We start from the raw sequence: 9,298 nt of genomic DNA, 5'->3' as shown, positions 1-9,298 counted from the left end.
TCAACAACCTTCACGTTACCAATCCAAATGATGATATTTTTTAATTTATTCAATAGCAATTCACTTAGTTGACCAATTCCTCCATCTATTCTGTGATGATACAGCATTTGTGTTTTCCCACTATCAGTAGCAACCCCAAGCAAGCTCCTTTATTGGTACATCTTATCTACCTGACATCTAAATTTTGGACTGCTTTAGTACCAAGTTCAGGGGTTCTTTTTTTATCAATCCATAAAAAAAGTGTTCTAGTTTGTGTTATTCAATGCCCACTGACAATACCTATCAAGAAGCATTACTAAATGGATGAAATCGTTATATTCCCTGTATATCTCCCTCTTTTAAAGAAAAAAAGTTTATATTTTGTCTACCATAATTAATGAAAAGTTATCATATAGCAAACATTTACCAATAGCACTTATGATGAAATTCATTGCCCAAGTAATTTTTATGCAGAAAGAACACATCCAAATTCAGGAAACAAACAAGATAAATTCAAAAAAATCCACACCAAGACACGTTAAAATTTGGATATCTATACCAAAACATTAAAATTGGCAACAATCAAGACAAAGTTTTGAAAGTAGCAAAAGAAAAGCAACTTGTCACATATTACAACAGCACCATAAACCTCCCATGGATTTCTCAGCAGAACATTGCTGGCCAGAAGAAAGTGGGACTTAAATGTTAAAATAAAGAAAAAAAAAAATAACCTGACAACCAAGAATATTATAGCTGGAAAAACTGTCCTTCAAAAATGAAGCAGAAATAAAGATTTTCCCAGATAAATAAAAGCTGAGGAAGTTCATCATCAGTAGATCCACCTTAAAAGAAATGCGAAAGGGAGCTCTTTCAGTTAACATGAAAGGATGTCAAAGAGAAATATGAAAGTATGTAAAAGTATAAAACTTAGTGAAAGAAGTGGATATAAAGAAAAATACAGAATACTATAATATCATAATGGTGGCAGGTAAATCACTTTTAATTCTGGTATAAAAGTTAAAAGACAAAAGTATTAAAAATCACAATAAATAAAAATATATTAGAAGAATATGAATAAAGGTAACTTCTAACAATAATAACAAAGTATACGTATGAAGGAGAGAAGTTAAAGTATAGAGTTTTATATGTGATTGAAGTTGAGTTGTTTACAGTTTAAAACAGATTGTTATAATAATAAGTTGTTTTATGTAAGCCCGTTGGTAACCACAAAAAAAAAATATCTACATAAAGGAGAAAGAAATCAAAGCGTGTCAATACCAAAAACTCAATGTAACATAAAGGAAGACAGCAAGAGAAGAAAAGGTACAAAAGAATCACAAAACAGAAGACTATTAACAGAAAGGCAACAGTTAGTTATTCTCTCATACTCACTTGAAATGTTAATGGAATGAACTCTTGAATCAAAAGACACAGAGTAACTGAATGGGTAGACAAAAAAATTCAACTGTATGCTGTGCTCAACTGATTCACTTGAGATTTTAGGAGACACATAGGCTAAAATTGAAAAGATAAAAATATGTGTGTGTCTGTGTGCACATGTATATATATGCACACATATATATACATACACAGGTGTATATATATACACACACATATACATACACATACACATCCTATGCAAATAATAACCAAAAGAAAGCATGGTGGCTATACTTATATCAAACAAAATAGACTTTAAGTCATAAACTGTCTCAAGATAGAGGAAAATATAAAATGATAAAAGGGTCACCAGGAAGATATCACAATTATGTGTGTGCATATATATATATATGCATATACAATATATGTGCATATATATGTATGCACTAAACATCAGAGCACCTAAATATATAAAGCAAATATGGACATAAATAAAAGGGAAAATACAGAAACACAATAATAATAGGAGACTTCAGTACTCCACTTTCGATAATGGGTAGAAGAGTTAGACAATCAATAAGGATACAGGTGGACTTGAACAACATGTTAGACTAAATGGGCCTGATATACATATACAGAACATTCCACACAACAGCAATTGAATACACATTCTTCCCAAGTACACATGCAATTTTCTCCAGGATAGATCATGTTTGGTGACAAAACCAGTCTTAACAGATTTATGAAGAGTCAAATCATGCTGAGTTTCTTTACTGATCATGATAGAGTGAAACTAGAAATTAATAGCAGATGGGAAACTGAAAAATCTATGAATATGTGGAAATTTAAAACATACTCTTGAATAACCAATGGTTCAAAGAATAAATCAAAAGTCAAAGTAAAAAATATATTGAGGCAAATGAAAACAAAAACATAACACACCAAAACTTATAGGATGCAGCAAAAGCAGTACTAACAGGACATTTATAGCAATAAACATCTATATTAAAAAGAAGAAAGATTTCAAATAAACTACTTAACTTTATACCTCAAAGAACTAGAAAAACAAACTAAGCCCAAAGGTAGGAGGAGAGAAATAATAAAGATTAAAGTAGAAATAAATAAAACAGAGAACAGTAAAATAATAGAAAATAGCAACAAAATAAGATTTGCCTTTCTTAAAAGATAAGCAAAATTGACAAATAATTAGCTAGATTAAGAAAGAGAGGGATTCCAACAAATACAATCAGAAATGAAAGTAGAGATATTATAACAGATGTCTCAGAAATAAAAATGACCGTAAGTGACTATTATGAACAATTATATGCCAACAAATTGGATAACCTAGAAGAAATGCATAAATTATGAGAAACATATAACCTATCAAGACTGAATAATACATAAACAGAAAATCTGAACAGACCTATAAATTGAATTAGTAGCCAAAAACTTTCCAATAAAAACAAAACCCAGGACCAGATGACTTCAAGTGTTGAATTCTATCAAACATCTAAAAACTTAACATTAATCCTTCTCAATTCTTCCTAAAAATTAAAGAACATAGAACACTTTCAAACTTATTTTATGAGATCAACATTACCCTGATACTAAAACCAGGCAAAAAAAAAAAAAAAAAGATATTAAAAAAAGAAAACCACAGGTTAGTATGTCTGGTTAACAAAGATGAAAAAAAAATCCTCCACAAAATACTGGCAAACCAAATTCAACCACATATTAAAGGCATACCTCATGGCCAAGTAAGATTTATTTCTTAGGGCCGGGCGCTGTGGCTCACGCCTGTAATCCCAGCACTTTGGGAGGCTGAGGCGGGCGGATCACAAGGTCAACAGACCAAGACCATTCTGGCCAACGTGGTGAAATCCCGCCTCTACTAAAAAGTACAAAAATTAGCTGGGTGTGGTGGTGCCTGTAGTCCCAGCTACTCGGGAGGCTGAGACAGGAGAATTGCTTGAACCTGAGAGGCAGAGGTTGTAGTGAGCCGAGATCGTGCCACTGCACTCCAGCCTGGGTGATAGAGCGAGACTCCATCTCAAAAAAAAAAAAACAAAAGATTTATTTCTTGAATGCAACAATAGTTTTACCATATGCACATCAATAAATGTGATATGCCACATTACAAAATGAAGGGCAAAAACACGTGATCATTTCAACAAATGCAGAAAAAGCATTTGACAAATTTCTCTTTTTTTAATGGCCCAAGATATAATTCTGATTGTGGTCTGGATCATAAATTGGCATCACATTTTACATGTCTATTGTCTTACAGATAATAAGGTGTTTTATGGGGGAATGGGTGGGTGGAAAAATGGGAACAGGGCTTCTGAAGCTAATACCTGAAGAATATGGCAACATGAGAAAGCACTGACCCAGCTGCTTTGGTAAATGGAGGAAAGTCATCTCAGGGTTGCTAGGAACATAAGTAAGACCAGACTGTAGATTGTGCTGAAAGAGCCCTAAAAACAAAACATTTGCTGTTCCTTTAACAATTACTAATAACAAGAACTTGGAATTGTGCCATGAAAGACAGAGCTTAAGATGGGGTGGAGCCCTTACCTCCACTGCTCCCCTGGGCCTAAGGCCTGGCTTCCTTATGGGTATTGGGGACACACAAACAAGTCTCTGTTTCCTACACAGTGCAAGTGGAGAGCAGGACATGTCCCAGATGATTTGGAACAAGGCCACAGTCCTATGACCTTGCTGGTGTGAAGGGTGAGGTCCATAAGAAAATGGGCAGAGGGTCAACTTGTCTCTTCTTTCATCAAAAAGACTGTGAGGTGTATAGCTTGTGGTCACCCTAGGGCTGCGCCATCTTTCATGCCCAATGTCAAATCCTGTACTTCTGTAATGCATATTCCCTATCCTGCCAATATAACACATACCTTGACGGGGTAGGGTAGGGGTTCAGAAGAATCCTTCATCAGCTATGAGGCAAGAACAGCTAGGTGGGATCCTGGAGGCTTGAGGGAACACAACTGTGATGGTTGGTCAGATGGCAGAGAGTTTGGTGAAGCAGGGCATGAGCCACAGGGAGGTTGTCAGGATCCACGCCCAGCTCCTGCAGCAGGCTGTGGTACTCGGGCCTGGTCTCCAGTTGTTCAGAAGATTGGTAGACTCTATCCACTCCAACTGCACCTCCCAGTACACATAAATCTTCTGGTTGAAAGTGACATGTATGAGACAGGAGCTGTTGCATCCCCCTGCAGGCATACAGGCCTGCACAGAAGGCACAGATATTTTCATTCACTTGGAAGCGGATGACAGTGCGGTTGTGATCAATAACATATGTCTGTCCATCCCAGGTACATGTGACTACCTCCTCATGCCCGTTGCCAGTGACATCCAATTTCTCCAGGGTGAAAAGCTGGTGATCCACCTGCACTGACCACAGCAGCCTGTCTGCTTCCTCCATGAGCATCAGCATCCCATCCAGTGTGCTCACGGCAAAGACGCCAGAGCCACCACTCTCAGTGCCATGGCCTTGAGAGTTGTTGCCAATTACGTGAGTGGAGACATTCTTGTTGTGGATACGGCCAGATGTCTGGTGCAGCACCACATCTCGGGCAGCTGGGGCCTCCCTACTGCCATCCATGATCCCTTCAGAGGCAGGAGAGGACCCTGTGTCCTTTTTCCACGTACACAGTAGAATTGCATAAGCACAGCCTGGCTAAGACACCATCAGTTCAGGAACACCCAGCGGCCCCAGAGTCACTGACAGGCTGTCCACCTGACCCTCCAGCATCCATTTCTTGAGGGACGCCAGCTGCCCGGTCAGATGTTCAGGACCCTCACCTAGCTCCTCCCAGCAGAAAACTCACACCACACAGTCTGTGTAGCCCACCACCACTCACAACATCCATCTCCGTCTGTGGGCATGAAAGACACAAATTTCAACACTTTTTCATAATAAAAACTCTCAACAAAACAGAAGAAAATAACCTCAACATGATACAGGTCACATACGAAAAAAAACACAGTTAATATTTTTCACAATGGTGAAAAGTTGAAAGCTTTCCCTCTAGGATCAGGAATAAGACCAGGATGCCTACTCTTGCAACACAGTACTGAAAGTCCTAGCCAGAGCAATCAGGGATGACAAAGAAACAAAAAATCTAGAAATCAGAAAGGAAGCAATAAAATTAACTCTGTTTGCATATGGCATGATCTTATCTGTATAAAACCCTAAAGATTTCACATACACACTCAAAATATAAAAAGCATAAAATTAGAAATCAAAGTAAAAAATTTTGGATCATACAAAATCAACATGTAAAAATCAGGCAATTAAGAAAACAAGCCCATTTACAATGATATAAAAATAAAATACTAAGAAATACACTTAACTAAGGAGCTGAAATACATTAAAGATAATTAAATATGGATAAAATTAAAATACATACAAATAAACAAAAATATGTCCTGTGTTTATTGACTGCAAAATTCAACATTGTTAAAATATCCATATTACCCAACATGATTTACAGATTCAGTGCAATCCTTATCGAAATCCCAATGGTAGTTTTTTCAGAAATATAAAAAGCAATTCAAAAATTAATATGAAACCACAAAAGACCCGAATTGCCAAAATGGTCTTGAGAAAAGAAGAAAGCTAGAGGCATAACATTTTCTGATTTCAAAACGTATTATAAAACTAAAGTAAATAAAACAGTATGATACTGGTATAAGACAGATATATAGACCGATGGAACAGAATAGAGAGCTGAGAAGCAAATCTGAGCATACACCACATATATCCACATATAAACAGTCAACTGATCTTTGACAAGGGTGCCAAGAATATATAATATGGAAATGATAATCTCTTTAATCAGCGGAATTTGGAAAAAGAATAAAATTGGACTCTTACTTTTATATCATACACAAAAATCAAGTCAAAATGGGTTCAGTGTAAGACCTGAAACTACAAAATTCCTAGGAGAAAACAGCGGGAAACTCTCATGACATTGATCTTAGTGATGATTTCTTGGCTATGTCACAAAAACCACAGCCAAAAAAAAAAAAAAAAAAAAAAAAAGAAAGCAAAAATACACAAGTGGGACTACACCAAACGAAAAGTTTTTAATCAGAGTAAAAGGCAATCTATGGAATGGAAGAAAATACTTGTGAACCATACATCTGATAAGGAGTTAATATCCCAAATATGTAAGGAACTCCTTCAACTCAAATAGCAAAAAGGAAAAATAATGCGATACAACAGCAGAAACCCTGAGTACAAAATAACAAAATACTTGAACAAACATTTCCCTAAAGAAGACATACGAATGGCCCACAGGTATATGATGAGATGCTCAGCATCAATAATCATAAGGGAAATGCAAATCAAAACCATAATGAGGCATTATCTGATACCTCTTCAGACAACTACTATAAAACATAAAAAAAGAAGCAGAGAACAACTGTTAGTGAGGGTCCAGGTTCCCCTTGCATGTTTTACAGGGAAATGTGTGGGCTACAAGTGTATACTTCCTGTTGGACCCATAGACCTCCACCCCTGTTGGTTTGGATATGGTTGGAAATGAGCTACAGCTGGGCTCTCTGAAGAAGGCAGGTCTAGAGGATTGTGTCACCTGGAAGACACTCCAAATTTCAGACAATGCTTAAGTAGAAGATAAGGGGAAACTAGCAGTGAAGCAATAAAATTCTAAGGATTGCAGTGCCTACAATTTAAGCACTATAAAGGGAAGCAGAAAAGAGGAGCACTTGTCATGGCATATTCTGGAATTAAGTAATATATAGACATCAGTTTAGAGTACCATAAAGAAGAAGTAGAAAGAAGATTCAATAAACAATGGAAAAGAGATTAAATTCTTGTAATAACTAGAAATATAATGGAAACTGTGCCCATTAATACAACCTCCACTTGCAGATTTAAGCAAAGAATCACAACTCTCATTAAAATGAAAAAGTCTGGGTCTATTTTATCTATTCAAAACTGCAGAAAGGTAAACAAAAACTGAAAATGAGATATGGGGAAAAATTAATGTAAAGCAAAATAAACTGCCTTCTGTAGGATCAAAGAAGGGTTTTAGAAAACGTATTACAGAAGTATCTAAAAGAAAATTTTTGGAACTTATTGACATTCTAGAAAGAGTAAAAGAAAACTTGGCCTTTATAAAATTGGAAAAAGAATATATAAAGAGAAAATATTGAAACGAAAAGTAACAAAATAAGATGAAGAGGAAGATGGGTGTGTTAAAGAAGATTTTCAGGAATTCTAAAGCCACAACGTAACAAGAAATCTACATTGGAGGCAGCTGCAAAATTAAAACTTAGGACATAATGGTATTGCCTAGGTTGTCTTTTGGGGTTTTTATAGTTTTGGGGGGTTTACATTTAAGTATTTAATCCATCCTGAGTTAATTTTTGTATACGGCATAAGGAAGGGGTCCAGTTTCAATTTTCTGCACATGGCTAGCCAGATATCTCAGCACCATTTATTGAATAGGGAGTCCCTTCCCCCTTGCTTATTTTTGTCAGGTTTGTTGAAGGTCCAGTAACTAAAGATGTGTGGCCTTATTTCTGGGTTCTCTATCTGTTCCATTGGTCCATGTGTCTGTTTTTGTACCAGTATCATGCTGTTTTATTTATTGTATTCCTGTAATATATTTTGAATTTGGGTATCGTGATGCCTCCAGCTTTGTTCTTTTTGCTTATAATTGCCTTGACTATTCGGGCTCTTTTTTAGTTCCATATGAATTTTAAAATAGTTTTTTTCTAGTTCTGTGGTAAACGTCATTGGTAGTTTAATAAGAATAGCATTGAATCTATGAATTACTTTGGGCAATATGACCATTTTAATATTGATTCTTCTTATCCATGAGCATGGAATGTTTTTCCATTTGTTTGTGTCATCTCTGATTTCTTTGATAGGCAATACCATTCTGGACATAAGAATGGAAAAGATTTCATGACAAAGACGCCAAAAGCAATTGCAACAAAAGCAAAAATTGACAAATGAGATCTAGTTAACTAAGGAACTTCTGCACAGCAAATAAAATGATCAACAGAGTGAAGAGATAACCTACAGAATGGAAGAAAATTTTTGCAAACCATGCATCTGACAAAAGTCTATTATCCAGCATCTATAAGAAACTTAAACAAATTTACAAGAAAAAACAACCCCGTTAAAAATGGGCAAAGGACATAAACAGACACTTTTCAAAAGAAGATATACATGCAGCCAACAAGCATATAAAAAAAACTCAACATCACTGGTCATTAGAGAAGTCCAACTCAAAACCACAATTAGATACCATCTCACACAAGTCAGAATGGCTATCATTAAAAAGTAAAAAAGTAAAAGATGCTGGTGAGGTTTTGGACAAAAAAGAATGCTTATATATTGTTGCTGGGAGAGTAAATTAGTTCAACCACTGTGGAAGAGTGTGTAGATTCCTCAAGGACCTAAAAAAACATAAATACCATTCAATCCAGCAATCCTATTACTGCATATATATCCAAAAAAAATATAAATTGTTCTATCATAAATTTGCACACATATGTTTGTTGTAACGCTATTCACAATAGCAAAGATATGGAATCAGCCTAAATGTCCACCAGTGGTAGACTGGAGAAAGAAAAAGTGGTACAACTGATCTTCGATAAACCTGACAAAAACCAGCAATGGGAAAAGGATTCCCTATTTAATAAGTGGTGCTGGGAGAACTGGCTATCCATATGCAGAAAATTGAAGCTGGACCTCTTCCTTATACCTTACACAAAAATCAACTCAAGATGGATAGCAGACTTAAATGTAAAATCCAAAACTGCAAAAACCCTGGAGGAAAATCTAGATAATACCATTCAGGAAATAAGCACAGCAAAGATTTCATAATGAAAACCGCAGAAGCAATTGCAACAAAAGCAAATATTGATATATGAGATATAATTAAACCAAAGA

At 35.7% G+C, this 9,298-nt stretch overlaps 1 pseudogene across 1 annotated transcript; it reads right to left on the bottom strand.

The window, feature by feature from the left end:
* Positions 1-4,015: 4,015 nt before the first annotated feature.
* LOC105546266 lies at positions 4,016-5,238 on the bottom strand (annotated as a pseudogene). The gene has a single exon (XR_001007066.1). The product of XR_001007066.1 is annotated as an integrin-alpha FG-GAP repeat-containing protein 2 pseudogene (transcript).
* Between the last annotated feature and the right edge of the window lie 4,060 nt (positions 5,239-9,298).

Source organism: Mandrillus leucophaeus, unplaced genomic scaffold, assembly GCF_000951045.1.
Source record: "Mandrillus leucophaeus isolate KB7577 unplaced genomic scaffold, Mleu.le_1.0 Scaffold352, whole genome shotgun sequence".
Classification (NCBI taxonomy): domain Eukaryota; kingdom Metazoa; phylum Chordata; class Mammalia; order Primates; family Cercopithecidae; genus Mandrillus; species Mandrillus leucophaeus.
This window is presented reverse-complemented; position numbering and strand designations above follow the sequence as displayed.